The following is a 20,554-nucleotide window of genomic DNA, read 5'->3' as shown; positions in this document are numbered from 1 at the left end:
CAGAGGGTTTTTTCCATATTGAAGCAGGCCCATTCCATGATGCAATCTACTTCTTTCATGGAGTGATCTTCTTTGGTGAAGGTGGTTTTAAGTGTGTTAATGTGCATATCTCAGACTTTCTCCTCAGAGCATATTCTGTGATATCTGAGTACCTGGCTGTAGATAACAGATTTCTTGGTGTGTTTGGGGTGGCTACTGGATCTGTGATGAGAAGTGTGGTGATCCATGGGTTTCTTTGTATATAACTGCCTGTAGGGTTCCACTGTGGAAGCTGATTATGGTGTCCAGGAAGCTGATGCTGGTTCAGGAGTGTTCCAGAGAGAGTTTGATGGATGGATGATGGTTGTTGAAGTTGTGATGGAAGTCTGAGGGAGTTTAGGTTGCCCGTACAGAGGATGAAAATGTCATAGATGTATCTGAGGTATATAATTGGTTTTGTGCTGTATTTGTCCAGAAATTCTTTCTCAAGATGGCTCATGAAGAGGTTGGAGGAACTATCTTGGTGCCCAGGCCTGTTCCCATGGTTTGCCCAAAGTCTTTGTTGTTGAATATAAAGTTGTTGCGTATGAGGATGAAATGGATGAGTTTGGCGATGTGTTTGGGGTGGATCTCTGAGGGTTGGCCATTGTCTTATAGATATTTGAGGCAGGCAGAGGTGCTGTCTTCATGAGGGATTTTAGTATACAGGGAGATGATATGTATGGTGGCAAGGATGATGTTCTGATGGAGGTTGCTAATCTTGTGGAGTTTCTGGAAGAAGTTAGTTGTGTCCTGGAGGAAACTGGCCCTCTGTATGGTGAGTGGTTTGAGGAAGGCTTCTATGAGTCCTGATACCCCTCCACTAAAGAGTGCTGTGGCCAGATGTGATGAGTCTGCCTTGATTTCCTTATTTGTGTATCTTGAGATGCATGTAGAAGGTTCCTGGAATGGATTTGTGGGGAATGAGATTGTAAAGTTTCTCTTAAAGTTGTTTGGGGAAGGATTTGATGATATCCTTAAATCTCTTCCATCATGTAAACTCCTTATGCTAAACAATCCGTTCCACCTTGTGACACACTGAGTTCCTTTCCCAGACCTCAAGAAGAGCTCTGTGTAAGCTTGTCTCTCTCACCAACAGAAGTTGTTCTGATAAGAGATTTCTTCACCCATCCTGCCTCTGTAATATCTTGGAACCAACACTGCAAACAACAGTGGAAGATATTGAATTTTCTCAGTACATGGCTCCCATTGTGGGCTTGGAGACAGGGCTTGTCAGAGCTTCTCTGTAAAGTGTGTTATGCTGGAAGGTCATATTTTCAGGAATAGTATCAGAGGGGTAGCTGTGTTAGTCTGGATCTGTAAAAGCAGCAAAGAGTCCTGTGGCACTTATTTGCATCATGGTGTTTAGGAAGTGGACCTCCCGTGTAGATTGGTTCAGGCTGAGGTTGATGGTGGGGTGGAAGCTGTTGAATGTCTAGCCAACTACAAAAGCAGTTTCTCCTCCCTTGGTGTTCACACCTCAACTGCTAGAAGAGGGCCTCATCTTCCCTCATCCTCGTTATCTCTAGCCTGATTCTTGCTTGCATATTTATACCTGCCTCTGGAAATTTCCACTACATGCATCCGATGAAGTGGGTATTCACCCACGAAAGCTCATGCTCCAATACATCTGTTAGTCTATAAGGTGCCATAGGACTCTTTGCTGCATTTTCAGGAATATGAATCATATTCCTCAGTCCCAGGCTAATAGGCAGTTTTAGGTGTCATGCAGAAACAGATACAGTTCAAGGAAGGCAAGGGCAACTACTCAGACATGAGTGTATCTCTGGGTATAAATAGGCGGAGATGCATTAGCACAGTGAATCTGGTTTCCAGGCACAGGGTTACACAGAAGGCCAGGTATTTGTGTGTGGGGGAGGGGGCACATTGCATTCCTTCCTCTGGAGCACTAAGCAACATTGTCTATGAGGATCAGGCTGTGTGTGTGTATCATACACAATGGAATTCCTGGGATTGCAAAGAGCCCTGGCCTTTCCTGGCTTCTAGTCTCATGCTTAACAGGCTAACTCCATTGCTCACAGCAGTGATGAATCTGAGCCACTCTGCTTAGGGGCAGAGAGAGCAGCTCCTTTCTATGGAAGTGAGTAAATGTAATCGCTCACACACCCTGCATGCAGGAATGAGAGCATGGGGACCTCTGGACTTGCCATGGTCAATCTGTTTTAGGCACTTTGTCTGGCCCCCATCACCATAGTACCTGAGCACCTCCCCCTCTTTAATGCATTTACCCTCCCAGTACCCCAGGTGATAGGGCAGTGCTATTATCCCTATTGTACATGTGGGGGAACTGAGGGTATGTCTACACTATGGGATTATTCCGATTTTACAGAAAGCAGTTTTTTAAAACAGATTGTATGAAGTCGAGTGCACGCGGCCACACTAAGCACTTTATTTCGGCGGTGTGCGTCCATGTACCGAGGCTAGCATCGATTTCTGGAGCGTTGCACTGTGGGTAGTTATCCTGTAGCTATCTCATAGTTCCTGCAGTTTCCCCCACCCATTGGAATTCTGGGTTGAGATCTCAGTGCATGATGGTGCAAAAACAGTGTCGCGGATGATTCTGGGTAAATGTCATCACTCAATACTTCCTCCATGAAAGCAACGGCAGACAATCATTTCGTTCCCTTTTTCCCCTGGATTGCCCTGACAGACGCCATAGCATGGCAACCATGGAGCCTGTTTTGCCTTTTGTCACTGTCACCATATGTGTACTGGATGTTGCTGACAGAGGCGGTACTGCAGTGCTACACAACAGCATTCATTTGCCTTTGCAAGGTAGCAGAGACTGTTACTGTCCCTATTGCACTGTCTGCCATTGTAAATTGGTGATGAGATGATGGTTATCAGTCATTTTGCACTGTTTGCATTTGGAAATTGGCAATGACAGTTATCAATCCTTTTGTACCGTCTGCTGTTGTCATGGGTGCTCCTGGCCGGCCTCACTGAGGTTGGCCGTGGGCGCATAGACAAAAATGGGAATGACTCCCCGGGTCATTCCCTTCTTTATGTTTTGTCTAAAAATAGAGTCAGTCCTGCCTAGAATATGGGGTAAGTGTACTAGAGAACCATAAAGCACAGCCGCTTCGTGTCAAAGCCCCAGAGATCCCGCAGAAATGATGAGCTGCATGCCATTCTAAGGGGTGCCCCTGCAACAACCTCACCATTGCTTCCCTCCTCCCCCAACCCTCCTGGGCTACTGTGGCAGTGTCCCCCCATTTGTGTGAAGAAGTAATAAGAAATTCAGGAATAAGAAACACTGACTTTTTAGTGAGATAAAATGAGGAGGAGGCAGCCTCCCGCTGCTTTGATAGTCCAGGGAGTACAGAATATTTTCTTTAGACATGGGGTGGGGAGGGCTGATGGAGCTCAGCCTCCAGCTGCTATGATGAGGACAGTTACCAAGCCTTTTGTACCATCTGCCGGGAATGACCAGGAGTCATTCCCATTTTTGCCCAGGCGTCCTCGGCCGACCTCACCGAGGCCAGCCAGGAGCACTCATGGGATGATGAGGACGTTTTTTTTTGCCATCTTGTACCATCTGCCATCAGGAAAGGAAGGCGAGGGGATGCTGCTGTTCATCGCCGCAGCACCACGTCTTCCAGCAGCATGCAGTAGACATATGGTGACATTGAAAAAAGGCGAGAAACGATTTTTTTCCCTTTTCTTTCTCAGGGGGAGGGGGGATAAATTAACGAGATATACCCTGAACCACCCCGGACAATGTTTTTGACCCTACAGGCACTGGGAGCTCAGCCAAGAATGCACATACTTTTCAGAGACTGCTGGGGCTGTTGGATAGCTGGACTCCTCAGTCCCCCCTCCCTCCCTCCATGAGCGTCCATTTGATTCTCTGGCTTTCCGTTACGCTTGTCACACAGCACTGTGCTGAGTCCCTGCTGTGGCCTCTGTCTATCATAGCCTGGAGATTTTTTCAAATGCTTTTTCATTTCGTCTTCTGCAGCGGAGCTCTGATAGAGCAGATTTGTCTCCCCATACAGTGATCAGATCCAGTATCTCCCGTATGGTCCATGCTGGAGCTCATTTTGGATTTGGGACTGCATCAAAACCCATGCTGATCAGAGCTCCACGCTGGGCAAACAGGAAATGAAATTCAAAAGTTCGCAGGGCTTTTCCTGTCAACCTGGCCAGTGCATCTGAGATTGCTTTCCAGAGTGGTCACAATGGTGCACTGTGGGATACAGCCCAGAGGCCAATACCACTGAATTGCGGCCACATTAACCCTAATCCGACATGGCAATACCGATTTCAGCGCTACTGCTCTCGTTGGGGAGGAGTACAGAAATCGGTTTAAAGATCCCTTAATATCAATATAAAGGGCTTCGTTGTGTAGACGGGTGCAGGGTTAATTTGGTTTAATGCTGATAAATTTGGTTTAAACGCATAGTGTAGACCAGGCCTGAGACACAGAGACTAGATGACTTGCTAAAGGTCACACAGGAAGTCTCTGGTAGAGCAAGGCACTGAACTCAGGTCTCCTGAATCCCAGCCTAGTACTATATCTAATGGACCATCCTTCCAACCAGTCAGGAACCTGCCTAGGTCTCTCAAATAAGAGTGACGTGACCCTGGTACATTAATTTGCTCCTCTGGAACCGTAAGTTGTTCTTTCTTAATTCTCCATTGGACACTGGGATTCCACCATCCTTTCCCCTCATGCAGCATTGCTTTCATTTCACAGAACAACACACCCAGGTTAGTGAAATCCTCCTTGGCGTTGGTCAGTGCAGTGCAGTTCCAGAACAACTGCACAATGAGTCCTGTCTCCTAAACCCTAGTGCAACTTCCATGGTACTTACCTCTCTGCACCCTCTTGGTGTCATTATCCAGTAAACTGCAGGAATTTGTCATTAGTTATGGGGTGTTTGGATAAAGCAAGAGCTGAACTGCCACCCAAACAGGAATCTGAACCCCAGACATTTCTGAAGTTCAGTGCAGCTGGGCTAACTTTGCTTCTCATCACTCTGCCTTCCCTGGATGTCACTGTGCCCAGAGGCAGGGCTGGGGAGGAGAAGGTGCTGGTGAGCTCTGGGGCCCAACTGGCAGCAGCAATTTAAATTCACCAAATCACCTCTTCTGCTGAGATTCCCAGCTGTGGTTTACAGGTACAGAGCCACTTGAAGTTTACTCAGCACTATGTTACCAAAATGTCAGGTCTGCTTAGCTGAGAGCCAATGACAGCCAGACAAGGATAAGGAAAGGTTGCTTTAATTTACAGAAGAAAGGAGAGTTTTGTACCTTGGTACAAAGACTCTACTTTATATAAAAACCAAGAATTTTTTATACACATTTATATGTAGGCTTTGGTTGTGTTAGCATTTGATTGGTGGTTAGCAAACCCTGCATTTTTGTAATTTGCTTAGCAAAAACCGGCTTAGAACCAGCTTTAACTGCCTTAAGACCGATAAGGGAACACAGTTTAAAAGTTTAAGCTACTGTGTTTGTGAGGTGTTTAATTTTTTTTAATGGTTGCGAGCTATTATAAGGCTACTAGTTGTTTGAGAGTTGCTGCTGACTGTTATAGGTTTTTTTTCGGGCCTGATAATTCAAATTGTCAGGCCCAATACGCAATTTGCGATTAAGCTCGAAGGAGAGATATTGTGTTTTTTTATGGACAGTAGAGCTTTTAGTAACAGCACTATATAAATATTTTGCATATTGCAATATTATTTAAACGACATATAGAAAGAAAAGAAAGAAAATAATTTATTTGATAATTTTACGGAAAAGGCCAGTAAACTATGACCCAAGGTCTAGGAGGAGGTTTTTTAAATTAAGGTTATGCTTAAGAGATATAGTGTAGAAAACAATAGCTGCATCCTTGATGGCCTCCAAATTTTTTTTAATTAAACCAGAGCGATTAACATAAAAACAGCATTATTTTTAATGTGAGCACAGGCCCCCTCAACTTTAGCATTTATGGCATTTAGCATGCGCTTATTTTGCCGTGTTACTTCTGCTATGTTATTGATTTTTTGTTGTAATTTTTGGAAAGCATTTAAGAAGGCATTAGCTGCTTTTTTAAGTTTTGCAGAAATGTTTACTACTGCCCTTTTTAGCTTTGCTACTTTTAGTTTAGGAATAAATTTACGTATAAAGGAATGAAATTCCGTTTGCCTAATTACTAGGGAGTTTTTGGCATGTTTAACCCGAGCCCCTTTTAAGGATGTGAAGAGCTTGTGAGAATAAGTCCTCAGGTTGAGGATTTGGCATGAGACCAGTGTGGTGTTTACTTGAACGTTTGGTAATATTCTGGCCACACCACACCGGCCGTGCCAACCCGGCGGGAGAGCTTTATAAGCATTATGGCTACAAATAAAATACAGACTGGGGCTTTGTAAATAAAGGGTGAGGGAGCTTCCTGCTACTCGGTGATGCCAATTTACCTTAACATTTTGATGTTTGGAGTTGCCAAATACCTGGCCTGGGCACCGCCAATAGGATGCATTTAAATGTCCCATGGCGTGGGTGTTGTTTAAGATACCTCCACAGTATGTAACAGCAAACAAGTGTGATGTAAAGCTTACTGGCGCCCCCTAGCATTTAGAAATTTTTACAAGGGATGAGTGAGGTGATAAAATGCCAGAGGAGATGTTTATATAATATGCATGGATTTTATTTATGGGACCCAAGGGAAGGAATGAAGGAAACCACTTTTTTTGATAATGTTTGCCTGTTAATTTTGCAATATAGGCTTTCTGAAACTGGCAGGGAGGTTTTTGGGTGTTTACACCAATCTTTAAGGGGTGAAAGGTTTTATTTTTAATACTAAACCTAAGGGTTTGATCGCAGGCTTTTAAGGGGATGTAACCCAGTTTTTTTCTGGTCCCGTTAACAGCTTTAAAACATAGGGCCAGCTTATACCCAAACCCAAGGATATCGAAGAGAAGGACCCCTTGGGCCTTCCAATTATGATGCCAAACCTTAGACTTTTTTTATACTTATTGGACTGGTATTTTTTTTTTACCATTATTTAGCTTTTTGCATCACTTGTAGAGAGAGAATTTTAGAGAGGTTCAAAGGTAGAGCTCACAGTTTTATTTTTTTTTTAGAATGAGTTCGGTGACACAACCAACAGTCAGACAAGTGTTCCAATGTGGCCAGTCGCTGAAGAGGTATAGCCGCTGGGTGCGAATTAGCTTGTACAAGAGGAAGGCTTAGAAATAATAGCCACCGCAGCACTATTTGAGAACCCATAGTCACAAAGTCTCAGGATTTTGTTTGTCAAAACAAAAGGTTTAGTCCCTTGAGAGGTTCAGTTTTCCAGGTATTGTCTGCTTCTGGCTTTTCCGGGTCATGGTGAGAAAAGCTGGTGGTGCTTCCTCGAAGTCCGATGCCGTCTGCTTCTGGCCCCGGCCTAGGGGCTAGCTTGATTCGGGTGTGGTGGATTTAGGTATTCCGTTTTTTTACTTGAATTGCAGTGTAGGAGGTAAGAAGGACTTGAAAGGGCCAGCCCACCAGGGTTGGAGAGGCTTTATTTTTTATTTTTTTACATAGACTTAATTCCCTGGCTGGATCTGGTGAGCAGGTACATCAGCCGGTAAGGACTGAAATTGGGCTGCATATTTGTGAAGAGACATGAGAGTATTTTGGAGGGAAACAATGTATTTGGTTAACTTTTTGTCCCCCTAAGTGGCTAAATTAGTTACAGGTCCTGGGTCAGCAAATTTGGTGTATGGCCTGCCCAATAAAAGTTTAAAAGGTGAGAGACCAAGCCGACCCCTAGGGGCAGTTCAAACTGCCAAGAGGGCCAAAGGTAGAGCCTGAAGCCATTTTAACCCAGTTTGTGCACATATTTTGGAGAGCTTAAGCTTTAAAGTTTGGTTTATTTTTTTTATTTGTTCAGAAGATGGTGGTCGCCAAGGAGTATGTAGAAGCCAGGTGATACTTAGGGCTTTTGCAAAGTATTGAATAATACTGGTCTACAATTTTTGGGAAGTTGTCTGCTTCAGAGATAAAATGTGATATTTATTATGTATTTTGATGTGCTGAATTCAAATATGACAATTAAAACAACTGATTGGCTACTGTTTCTAAGATATTTAAGTTTTTACATTTTATGTCTATGTATATTGTGCAGATAGTAGAGTTTTAATCATAAATTGTAAACCTAGGTCTTTTCATGTGTTTATGGTTGCTTTACATGATAATATTTCACCTGTCCTGTTTATGTAACACTTTAAAAATCAGCAAAAGGGTTATATACATAAAATTTATTATGAAACAAAAGGCAAAAAAACTATTATGTACATAGTTTAGTCCTATTCAGTGTCTACTCGGCACTTCTTGGCTTGTCTCTTGTATTCAATAAATGGAGCATCTCTTGTCACTGTCCAGCAATAGTCTGCAAGCATTGATGGGCTCCATTTGCCCTGATAGTCTGCCGGGAGATTCCACTGCTGTAATCTGGAGCTCAACAGCTCTGCCTTACTCTTGGGTAGTTCCAAATCCCTGACAAGGTCATTCAGTTCACCTTGTGTTATGAGGTGTGGTTCGGAGGAGGAGGATGGGAGAAAATGTGGGTCCTGTGACACTGATGGTTCAGGATCAGAAGTTTCATCCTCTTCCTCTTCCTCGTCTGACTCAAGGGAGAATGATTCTGGTGCATCAGGAACCGGCAGTCCTTCTCTGTGGGGTACTGGGCATATAGCTGATGGAATGTTTGGATAATGCACAGTCCACTTTTTCTTCTTTGACACACCTTTCCCAACTGGAGGCACCATGCAGAAGTAACAATTGCTGGTATGATCTGTTGGCTCTCTCCAAATCGTTGGCACTGCAAAAGGCATAGAATTCCTTTTCCTGTTCAACCACTGGCGAAGATTTGTTGCACAAGTGTTGCAGCGTATGTGTGGGGCCCACCTCTTGTCCTGATCTCCAATTTTGCAGCCAAAATAAAGGTGATAGGCTTTCTTAACCATAGTGGTTATACTGTGCTTTTGTGATGCAAAAGTCACTTCACTGCAAACATAGCAGAAGTTATCTGCACTGTTCACACAAGTACGAGGCATCTCTGCTCACTTTGGCTAAACAGAAATGTGTCCCTTTGCAAAATCAAACACTGACAAATAAGAGAGCACGACACTGTATGATTTCTAGAGCTGATACAGGGCAATTTGTTCAGCAGAGTGATGTAAGCTTCGTTATGATTGCATCATCCATGACTTCTAGGAATAACATGATGCAATTCATATCATGTATGACACAATACCAGCTTCAGATTGCATCATTCATTGTTTTGCCTCAAAAGCAAGTACTGTCCAAACCCAGTCATAGATTTATTCATAGATCCAGTCAAAGATGTATTTAGTCATTTCTTGTTTAAATTGAGATCCCTTCCCTTTATAACTCACTTATCCTCCGCCATTCCCAAGTCAAGGGTCGTATATACTGACCCAATAGCATATCTTGAAAACTAGAGCCAATCAACAATTTTAAGCATCATTTTCGTTCTCAGTGACCCAGAATTAGTAAAGTTGGACTACATTTATTTCAGAAGCATTTTGGCTGTAGAGCAGTGTAACCTGGGCAGTGAAATGAGTTCCTTGATTAGAGTCAATAGACCTAGGAGTATCAAACCTGGAAATAACATGGTTTAATAAGGTTTTTTCCACTTCCAAGGCAGTTGCTCGTTTAGTTGGGAATGCTTTGGTCCAGCCAGTCAGTTGGCATACAATTACAAGAAGATACTTGTAGCTTTGGCACTTGGGCATTTTTGAGTAGTTGATTTGGAGCCGTTTAAAGTGCGTATATGCCCATAACCTTGCTCCAGAGGGGCCTTTTGGTTTCCCCCTTGGATTGAATTTTGCACAAATGTTACAGGTGGAAAGGACTTTTTTGGCTTTTTGGAATACCCCAGGGGCATACCAAAGTCTGTTTACAATAGCTGCCATGGCCTCTGCTTTGCCGTGTGTTTTTTGGTGTAGTTTAAATAGGGCAGGCCGCAGAGCAGCCCGGGACAAGGCTCTTCTCCCATCAGGTAGCTGCCACTCTCCACTTGGTGTCTCAGTGGCCCCTACGTCCTCCTAGTGACTAACCTCTGATGGTTCAGGGACAAATGGGACCGGTGTTGATGGGGGAGAGGGTGCGAGCACCATTTGGTTGGTAATATAAGGTTGTAGGGAGATCGCTTTTGATACTGTATTAGCCAATTGGTTTTCACGGACAGTGGGATTATTTTTTTTTTGGTGGGCATGAACATGAATAATGGCAATTTCGGACGGCAGGTGCATGGCCTTTAATAGTTTCAGAATTAAGGGCCCATGTGCTACTTTAGTGCCACCGGAGGTAATAAAACCCCGCTCTGCCCAGAGCTGGCCCATGGCATGGCAAACGCCAAAAGCATATTTTGAATCAGTATAGATGTTTACAGATTGACCTGCTGCCAGCTCACATACTCGGGTGAGGGCTACCAATTCTGCCACCTGGGCTGAGGTGGAGGGTCCCAGGGGTGCAGATTGTAATACCTTAAATTGAGTAGATACTGCAAATCCAGATATTCATTGGCCCTCCACAACCCATGCCGAGCCATCTGTATACAGTTCCAGGTCAGCATTTGGAATGGGCACATCTGAAAGATCTGGTTGAGGTTTTTCCTGATAATGCACTACTTGAAGACAATTATGTGAAGGCTTATGATTGTTGTCCGGAAAAGGTAAAAGAGTCGCAGGGTTCAAGGTATGGCATTGCTTAATTTTTAAGTCGGTTTTGGACAAAAAAGAAACTTTTAAATGGGTTAGTTTTTGAGAGGTTAAATGCTGAGTGCCCTTTTGGACTAGCAGTATTTGGACTGCATGTGGGGTCCATAGGACCATTGGATGGCCTAAAGTAACCTTTTTTGCTTGGGGTACCAGAAGGCCATCAGCAACTACCGCACGAAGGCAACCAGGAAAGCCTTGTGCCACCGGATCCAATTTTTGGGAATAGTAGGCCACAGGTTGTTTTTTGGGCCCAAAAGTCTGGTCAGGACACCCGAGGCCACCTCTAGTTGCTTATGCACATTGATAATTGGGGAGCCCAAGGGCTGGGGCTGAGACCAAGGCTGTTTTAATCCCCTGAAAGGCTTTGACTGCCCCAGAATTCCAGTGCAGGGGCTCCTCGGCATCATGGGTTATTTGCTTATAAAGGGGCTTTGCCATTTTTTTAAAACCTGGAATTTAAGAAAGGCAAAATCCTGCAAGGCCTAAAAATCCCAGCATTTCACGTTTAGTCTCTGGCCGTGGGATGTTAAGGATTGACTGGATACAGGCACTAGTTAGAGTTTGATGTCCTGGGGTCAGTACATGACTGAGGTAGGTTACCTGGTCCTTGGCAAACTGGAGTTTAGAAGGAGACACTTTATGTCCCTTATTTGCCAAGCAATTCAGCAAGTAAATAGTGTTTGTTTGGCACGTTACCTGATCAGGAGACCAAACCAGAATATCATTTACATACAAGAGATAAGTGGACCCACCAGGTAGCTTAATATTAACTAAATTGCCTGTCAGGATAGAGGAGAAAATGGTTGACGATTCAACATATCCTTGTGGTAGCCGAGTTCAGGTCAGCTGTTCTGCCCTCCCGGTCTCTGGATCCGTTCATGTAAATGCAAAGATATTTAAGCTGTCTTGATTTAGGGGAATACTGGAAAAGTCATTACACAAGTTTATTACTGAATAGCAAGCAGTACCTGCTGGAATGGCAGTCAGGATAGTGTGAGGGTTAGGTACCACGTTGTGTTTAGCCTGAACAACTTTATTTACTGCATGCAAGTTCTGGACAAATTGGTATTCCAGTTTTTTTTCTGGATCTGTGTCAGGTTTTTTGACTGGCAGAATGAGGGTGTTGAAAGGAGACTTGGTGCGAACTAGCACTCCCAACCGCAGAAATGTGGTGATAAGGTTCCGGAGGCCTAGCAGAGCTTCTTGAGGGATGGGGTACTGATGAATTCGAGGAATTACAATGCCTGGCTTTAAGGTTATACACACTGGTTCTGTCCGGAGAGTGCCCAAGTCTGTTTTTAAAGTGCCCCATAGGGAGGCTTTTACCTTTTGTCTGAGTTGCTCGGCTACGATCGGGTCCGCAGGCAAGCTTGAGTCCTCTGAAGCCTGGGTCAGAACAGCACATAGCTGGGGAAGTTGGTTTTGAGGTAACCAGAGGACGATTCTGTCATTTGAAAAAAAGATTTGAGCATGCAATTTACACAACAGGTCTCTGCCCAAGAGGTTAACCGAGGAATTCGGAGCTAGCAAAAAGGCAGGGAAAGTGGAGGCACCAGAAATTTCCATAGTAGCCTCCTGCAACACAGAACAGTCAAATGGCTTTTCGCCTATACCCATTACTGGAATACTTTTATTTAGGAGGTTTCCCTTCTTTGACTTGACAGTGACAGTGAAGAGGGCAGCCCCAGAGTCCAGAAGACAAGAATAAACGGTTCCTCCCAAAGTTAGATGGACCTGGGGGTCATTGGAGGAACAAACATAAGTGGTAAAATTATTTGAATAGGTGACAGAAGAACTCCCTGGTCGCCGTCATTTTTTACTGTTGATGGCTGTTTTTTTTAGTCATCTGCTGTTGCGGTGGGTCTGGGTGGTGGGGCTGCTGCCCTGTGGGTCGGTATGGGCACTCCCTCTTCCATTGACCAAGCTGCTTACAATAGTTACACATATTTTTGGCGTGTCCTGGGGGCCCCCCCTTTCCGTTTTAGGTTGCATCTTGGGGGGTCCCCTCCACCCTCCTTGTTTTTTATTCCCAGCATTTACAAGAGCCCGGCATTCTTACCTGCTTTGTTTTTTGTACTTTTTTTGTGTGTTATATATATGGGTGGCAACGCTTACCAGTTTTTTCTGGGATTTTTTTTAGCGCCCTTAAGTCACTGTAACCGCTTTTTGATGTCCAGGTCTGACTGAGAAATAAAGATAAGACGGACCATGGATTGTGCATCTGCAGTCTTGGGGTCTAGGTTAGTATAGGTACAAAATGCTTTACAACGTTTTTTATAAAAATTGCAAGGGTGCTTCTTGTTCCCTTGCACAGTATTATGAACTTTTGACCAATCCAGAGTTTTTTTTGCCTGCCTGTTTGATACCTATTAAAATGGAGTCCCAGAAGCTCTTTAAATTCGCCTAGTGGGCCGGATTATTCGGGTTTCATTGGGCCAGATTAGCAAGGGTTATAAAGTCACGGGAATGGCCACCAGCTTCCGTGGCAGCCCGGGCATCCCGAAGGACTCAATCCTTCTCCTCTGTGCATAACAAACAATCCAAAAGTTGGCCCACATTTTGCCAATCGGGATTATGAGACTGGAAAATGGTATGGAATCGCCTATGGATGACATCCGGGTCATCCCTGTGGCGAGGTGTAGTGGTTTGCCAATTCATAAGGTCCACTGTGGTAAACAGAACATGAACGTGATGGTCCACAACCTTCCCTTCTGTCATTGGAACTGGGATGACCCGGAGGGGTGCTTGAATTAAATTGCCCATGGGTTTCTTCCCATAAACTGACCCCAATCTAGTGTGGCTAAGAGGCTAAAAGACTCTAATCCACTACTCGTCATCCCACCAGTAGCCGGTTTGTCTACTCGAGCTGTAGTGTCCTCAATTTTTCCGGGTGGGGTTTCTGTGGTAGGGCTGCTATCTCTGAACCCACAGCTGCAGATGAAGGTATAGAGCCTGTCCCACTTGGTAGTGCCACTGCTACCGGTGGCCGAGGTCAAGGATAATATATGGGGGGATTTTCCTCCCAAAAATCTGCCTCTTCAGGGGCAGAAGATTTTGGGTATAGAGGGGCTTGAATCTGTATTTTCTTTATGCGACAATGAGCTTCATCGTCGCACAAGAATGAATAATTCATTTGTCCCCGTGCCTGGTTTTCCAGCACCCCGCGCAGAGGAGTTAAGTGAGTCAGAACGTCAAAAGACCCGAACTCGGACCAATCGGTACCCAGAGCTGGCCAATCCTGGGTACAAAGCTGCAATAAGCGCCTCTTTGACATTCCTTTCTGAACACCAGGTAAAGGCCATTTATTTAACATGTAATTCAAAGGGCTATCCTTAGAGGGTTTCTGCTGAGACCCACCCATCCCCTTTTCTGGCACTCAAATAGAGAATTAAACAGAAAGAAGGAGAGAACAATGGTCTAATCCAAAAAATCCAAGCCAGCAATCTCTGCTTACACTGACTGCTACAGGGGACGGAACAGAAGGATCTTAATACGCACGCTGTGGTTTCCACCCTGAGGAATTACGAACAAGAAGCTCAGTTCCTCCCACACACCTAACACCCAAAGGTATAAGACAGAAATACAGTAACCAGGTAACCAGAATATAACCAGAACCCGGGAAGTGTTTCCTTATCCTATTAGGGCTCACCTTATTGGAGCACGAACCCCAGGGGCCATGGTGAAGTGAGGAGGAGGGGCTAAGCACCCCGGTGGCACCGCTCCTAGTTCGCTGCAACCATCCAGAGTCCGATGTCTGAGTTAGGAGGATCCCATCTGGGTCGCCAGAAACTGTTACCGAAATGTGGGGTCCCCCTAGCTGAGAGCCAATAACAGCCACACAGGGATAAGGAAAGGTTACTTTATTTTGCAGAAGAAAGGAGAGTTTTGTATCTTGGTTCAAAGACTCTACTCCTTACAAAAACCAAAAATTTTTTATACACACTCACACACAGGCTTCGGTCATGTTAGCATTTGATTGGTGGTTAGCAAACCCTGCACTTCTGCAATCTGCTTAGCAAAAACCGTCTTAACTGCCTTAAAACCGATAAGGGAAGACAGTTCAAAAGTTGAGGTTACTGTGTCCGTGAGGTGTTCAATTTTCCCTAATGGTTGCCCGCTATTATAAGACTACTAGCTGTTCAGGGGTTGCTGCTGACTGTCACAACTAGATTTTTTTTGTATTTAATGAAGGCTTTTGTAATCTCCTGCAGATACCCCCTTTGGATTCCTGACCGGGATTTTGGAACAACCAGAGAAGATCTTACCCTCTGGAGAATCCAGCTATTCTCCCCTGTCTTGCACCTTGTCACTTACACATGTGTGATATGAGAGTCCACCAGTCTTTGGGAGGTTAGTCAGGGCTGGCTGGGTGCCCATGCAGTGCCAATATGATCAGAGAAGGTCTCAGTCAGGCACTTCACCACTGAGTCTTGGGGCTTTGATTTAAAAAGTTCCCAGCAGCCTGGCCCTGGACATGAAGGCTGACTTGATTTCCATGCCCGGGAACATAGTGTTCCCATTATTTCTGTTCTTAACCATACTTTTCCAGTTTATTATCTACAGTGTGCTCACAATGTGACCCTGCTTTTTCCCAGCACCTCTTCTATCCTGGCTCAACCTCTTCCACCCATTTCTTGAGTGTTTGAAGACAAACACCAAAAGATGTGTGAAAAGGGCAATCTCCTTAGCCAGCTCAGCTGCCCCCACGTTGTGGGACATCCAAATGCACCTGTGCCTCATTGTGACACAGGACATGGGCTCCACCTGTTCAAAGACGGTTATGCAATGCTATGGACATCGTAGTGGCATGGTACTCAATGGGTTAAGGCAAATGCAAGAACAATAGCAAGTGCAAAAATGTACCGGCTAGTGATTGTGGGAGAGATGAGGCTAAAATTAGAAAGCTGATGCATATCAGAAGCTATAGAGGCTGCTCAACTTTGGCAGATACTTAAGTCACTGTTTATTGCAGTGCTGCATGGGAACAGAAAAGATCAATATTTATTAGTCACAGAAAGCATAATTTTGCATGAAAAGCATTGATTGGTCTGCCATCTGAAACAATGACCTTATATCTTCTTTGTTATTTGGTCTGGATTACCTTTAAATTAGAGTACTGCCCTCTTAACAGACAAAGATGGGAAAGGAAAGCAGGACTCAGGAAAACATACAGTGAGGATATGCTCTGGGGGGACCAACAACCTTCCTGAGGTTAGGGCGGTTGTATTGCTGTTGGCAATGGGAATTGGAAGAAGAGTCTTGGCATTGAGCTGAGGTGGCACATTTATGACTCACTCCACTCTTGTGTTTGGAAATAGAGGACAAAGGTCTGGGATCAGATCAGGCTCCCAGCCTATAACAAGGAAGTGTACACTAGTGGTTAGTGCAGAAACCTGGTCTCTCAGGTTCCACTCCACTCTCTGCTTCTAACTCACCTGTGCAGGTCACTTTCATAGCATATGCATGATGCTGGATTTGAACATAAACGAATCACCATTTTGGTCACCAGTGCACATTGTATATTAAGTTTTCATTTTTGTAGGTCCAACAACAAAACAGAAAACCCACACGAGGCTCCCGCTTGTACCTGTGCACAAGCAGTGAAACTGCCATTTCCAGAACCATGCTGGCATCACTGAAGATGCTGGTGCACAAATAAAGGTGGTTTTGCAGGAGGCTGAATAAGGACTTCTGGGTTCTATTTCCAGGCCTGCCACTGACTCATTGTGACATTTGGAGCAAGCCACAAGGTAACCTTTGTAGGCTACACTTTCAAGAGGGCTCAGTACCTACAATCAGGGCCACATTCCAAAAGAATCCCATTCCCATTTAGGCAACAAGCTGTGTCCTGCTTATCAAAAGAGCTGAGCATGTTGGGCACTGAGGGTATGTCTACACTACAAAATTAGGTCAAATTTATAGAAGTCAATTATTTAGGAAACAATTTTATATGGTCGATTGTGTGTGTGTCCCCACTAAGCCCATAAAGTTGGCAGAGTGTGTCCACAGTACTGTGGCTAGTGCCGACTCTTGGAGCATTGCACTGTAGGTAGCTATCCCACAGTTCCTGCAGTCTCCGTTGCCCATTGGAATTCTGGGTTGAGCTCCCACTGCCTGATGGGGCAAAAACACTGTTGCGGGTGGTTTGGGGTACATGTCGTCAGTCTCCCCTCCCTCCATGAAAGCAATGGCAGACAATCGTTTCACACCTTTTTTTCTGTGCGGGTGCCATACTGCTTTCAGCAGACGGTGCAGTAGGACTGCTAACTGTCATCATCAAACGACCGCTTCCACTGCCACTCTGCTCTCCCGCTCTCCTAGTGCCATGAATCCACTTAGCAAGTCCTCTTATCATTCTGAATAAATATCTATTCTTGTGGCATCCGCTGCAACTCTGCTGTCCTGCCCTTGTCTCGCCATACCACGGTAAGTATGCAGCCCGCTCAGCTCAGCTAAGGGACACCACCGTTGTTGTAACCTGGTGCTGCTGGCAGAAGATGGTGCAATAGGTCGGCAAAACTGGCCATCCAACCACCACTTCCTCTGCCACTTTGCTCTCCTGGTGCCATGAATCCAACTCACAGGGTCCTCTACATGACCGTCGTCATCCACCGCTTCTGCTACAACTCTGCTCTTGTCTCGCCATACCACGGCAAGCATGCAGCCTGCTCAGCTCAGCTAATGGACACTGCTGCCGTTGTGTCCTGGCAGCAGATGGAGCAGTAGGTCTGCAAAACTGGTCTTCCAACCACCACTTCTGCTGCCATTCTGCTCTCCTGCTCTTGTCTCAATCAATAACAAATTTCTCCATGTTGACTGTCATGGGCTCCCGCTTCTGCTGCAACTCTGCTTTCCTGCTCTCATGAATCCACCTCGTAGGTCCTCTTGTCGTTCTCTATAAATATCTATTCTCATGGCATCTCTCTATAAATATCTATTCCGTCATCCACCGCTTCCACTGCAACTCTGCTCTCCTGCAGACGCCATACCATGGCAAGCATGGAGCCCACTCAGATCACTGTGGCAGTTATGAGCATTGTAAACACCTCACGCATTATCCTGCAGTATGTGCAGAACCAGAATCTGCAAAAGCAGGTGAAGAGGCAACGGCAGTGAGGGGACGAGAGAGATGAGAACATGGACACAAATTTCTCTCAAAGTATGGACCCCAGCAATTTAGACATCCTGGTGAAAATGGGGCTGGTTGATACAGTGGAACTCTGATTCTGGGCCCAGGAAACAAGCACAGACTGGTGGGACCGCATAGTGTTGCAGGTCTGGGATGATTCCCAGTTGCTGCGAAACTTTCACATGTGTAATGGCACTTTCGTGGAACTTGGTGACTTGCTTTCCCCTGCCCTGAAGCGCCAGAATACCAAGGTGAGAGCAGCCCTCACAGTTCACAAGAGAGTGGCGATAGCCCTCTGGAAGCTTGCAACACCAGACAGCTACCGGTAGGTCGGGAATCAATTTGGAGTGGGCAAATCTGCTGTGGGGGCTGCTGTGATCCAAGTAGCCAAAGCAATCACTGAGCTGCTGCTCTCAAGGGTAGTGACTCTGGAAAATGTGCAGGTCATAGTGGATGGCTTTGCTGCAATGGGATTCCCTAACTTTGGTGGGGCAATAGATGGAATGCATATCCCTATCTTGGGACTGGACCATCTTGGCAGCCAGTACATAAACTGAAACGGGTAGTTTTCAATGGTGCTGCAAGCACTGGTGGATCACAAGGGATGTTTCACCAGCATCAATGTGGTATGGCCGGGAAAGGTACATGACGCTCTCATCTTCAGGAACTCTGGTCTGTCTGAACAGCTGCATCAAGGGATGTACTTTGCAGACCAGAAAATAATTGTTGGGGATGTAGCAATGCCTATAGTTATCCTTGGGAATCCAGTCTACCCCATGGCGAATGAATGCCATGGCTCATGAAGCCATACACAGGCACCCTAGACAGTAATCAGGAGCTGTTCAACTGTAAGTTTAGCAAGTGCAGAATGGTGGTAGAATGTGCATTTGGACATTTAAAAGCACACTGGTGCAGTTTACTGACTTGCTTAGACCTCAGCGAAACCAATATTCCCATTGTTATTACTGCTTGCTGTGTGCTCCACAATATCTGTGAGAGTAAGGGGAAGATGTTTATAGCGGGGTGGGAGGTTGAGGCAAATTGCCTGGCTGCTGATTATGTGCAGCACAGCAGGGTGCACTGAGCATGAGGGAAGCTTTGAAACCCAGTTTCATGACTGGCCAGGCTATGGTGTGAAAGTTCTGTTTGTTTCTCCTTGATGAAACCCTGCCCCCTTAGTTCATTCTACTTCCCTGTAAGCCAACCAAGACCTCCCCACTTCGATCACCACTTGCAGAGGCAATAAAGTCATTGTTGTTTCAAATTAATGCATTTTTAATTAAGCCGTCACACAAATAGGGACATAACTGCCAAGATAGCCCAGGACGGGTGGTGGAGGAGGGAAGCACTGGGTTGGGTGGTGGAGGAGGGAAGGACAAGGCCACACTGCACTTCAAAACTTATTGAATGCCAGCCTTATGTTGCTTTGGCAGTCCTCTGCGGTGGAGTGTTTGGGTACCCAGAGCCCCCCACATTCTTGGGTGTCTGGGTGAGGAGGATATGGAACTTGGGGAGCAGGGCTGTCAGTTACACAGGGGCTTCAACTGCCTGCGCTCCTGCTGCCTTTCCTGCAGCTCAACCGAATGCCGGAGCATATCAGTTTGATCCTCCAGTAGCCTCAGCATTGCATCCTGCCTCTTCTCATCACACTGCCACCACCTATCATCTTGCTCCAGCCATCTATCCTCTTGCGCGTCCCTCCTGTCCTTGCGTTCATTTTGTGCTTTTCTGGACTCTGACATTGTCTGCCTCCACGCATTTTGCTGTGCTCTTTCAGTGCGGGAGGACTGCATGAGCTCAGAGAACATTTAATTGTGAGTGCATTTTTTTCGCCTTCTTATCTGTGCTAGCCTCTGGGACAGAGATGATAGGGGGAGCGTTGAAACATCTGCAGCTGTGGGAGGAAAAAAAGGGAAAGTAGTATTTAAAAAGATACATTTTTTAGAGAACAATAGGTAGACTCTTTCACGGTGAACCAAGCTGTTAACATTACATATCACATGTGCTTTTGGTACAAGGTCACATTTTGACTCTGAATGTCCCCTTAATAAAATTCCCCTATTTCAACCAGGTGGCCATGAATGATATCACTCTCCAAATGCATTCCAGTAGTTGTACTGTCCGCGAATGCATCCCAAGTCTTCAGGGAAAATTAATCATTAAACACGCTTGCTTTTAAACCATGTATTATATTTACAAAAGTACACTCACCAGAGGTGCCTTCTCTGCCTCCAAGGTCTGGGAGCCCGTGTTGGGAGAATTGGGAGGATATTGTCTCCAGGGAGATAAACAGTTCCTGGCTGTCAGGGAGAACACTTTCTCCGCTTGCCTGCTGTGCGCTACCCTCCTCCTCCTGATCATCATCTTCCTCATCCCCCAAATTCTCATCCCTATTGCATGCGATTCCCCCTTTGCAGGAGTCCACAAACAGGGGTGGGATAGTGGTGGGGGTACCCCTTAGAATTGCATGCAGCTTATCATAGAAGCGGTGATGTCTGAGGGTCTGACCTGGAGCGGCCGTTTGCCTCTTTGGTTTTTTTGGTAGGCTTGCCTGAGCTCCTTAAGTTTCATGTGACACTGCTGCAGTTCCCTGTTATAGCCTCTGTCCTTCACAATGGAGCACTCTGGGATAGCTCCCGGAGGCCAATTCCATCAAATTGCATCCACA

Source organism: Gopherus flavomarginatus, chromosome 9, assembly GCF_025201925.1.
Source record: "Gopherus flavomarginatus isolate rGopFla2 chromosome 9, rGopFla2.mat.asm, whole genome shotgun sequence".
NCBI classification, from domain to species: domain Eukaryota; kingdom Metazoa; phylum Chordata; order Testudines; family Testudinidae; genus Gopherus; species Gopherus flavomarginatus.
Note: the sequence above shows the minus strand (reverse complement) of the source record.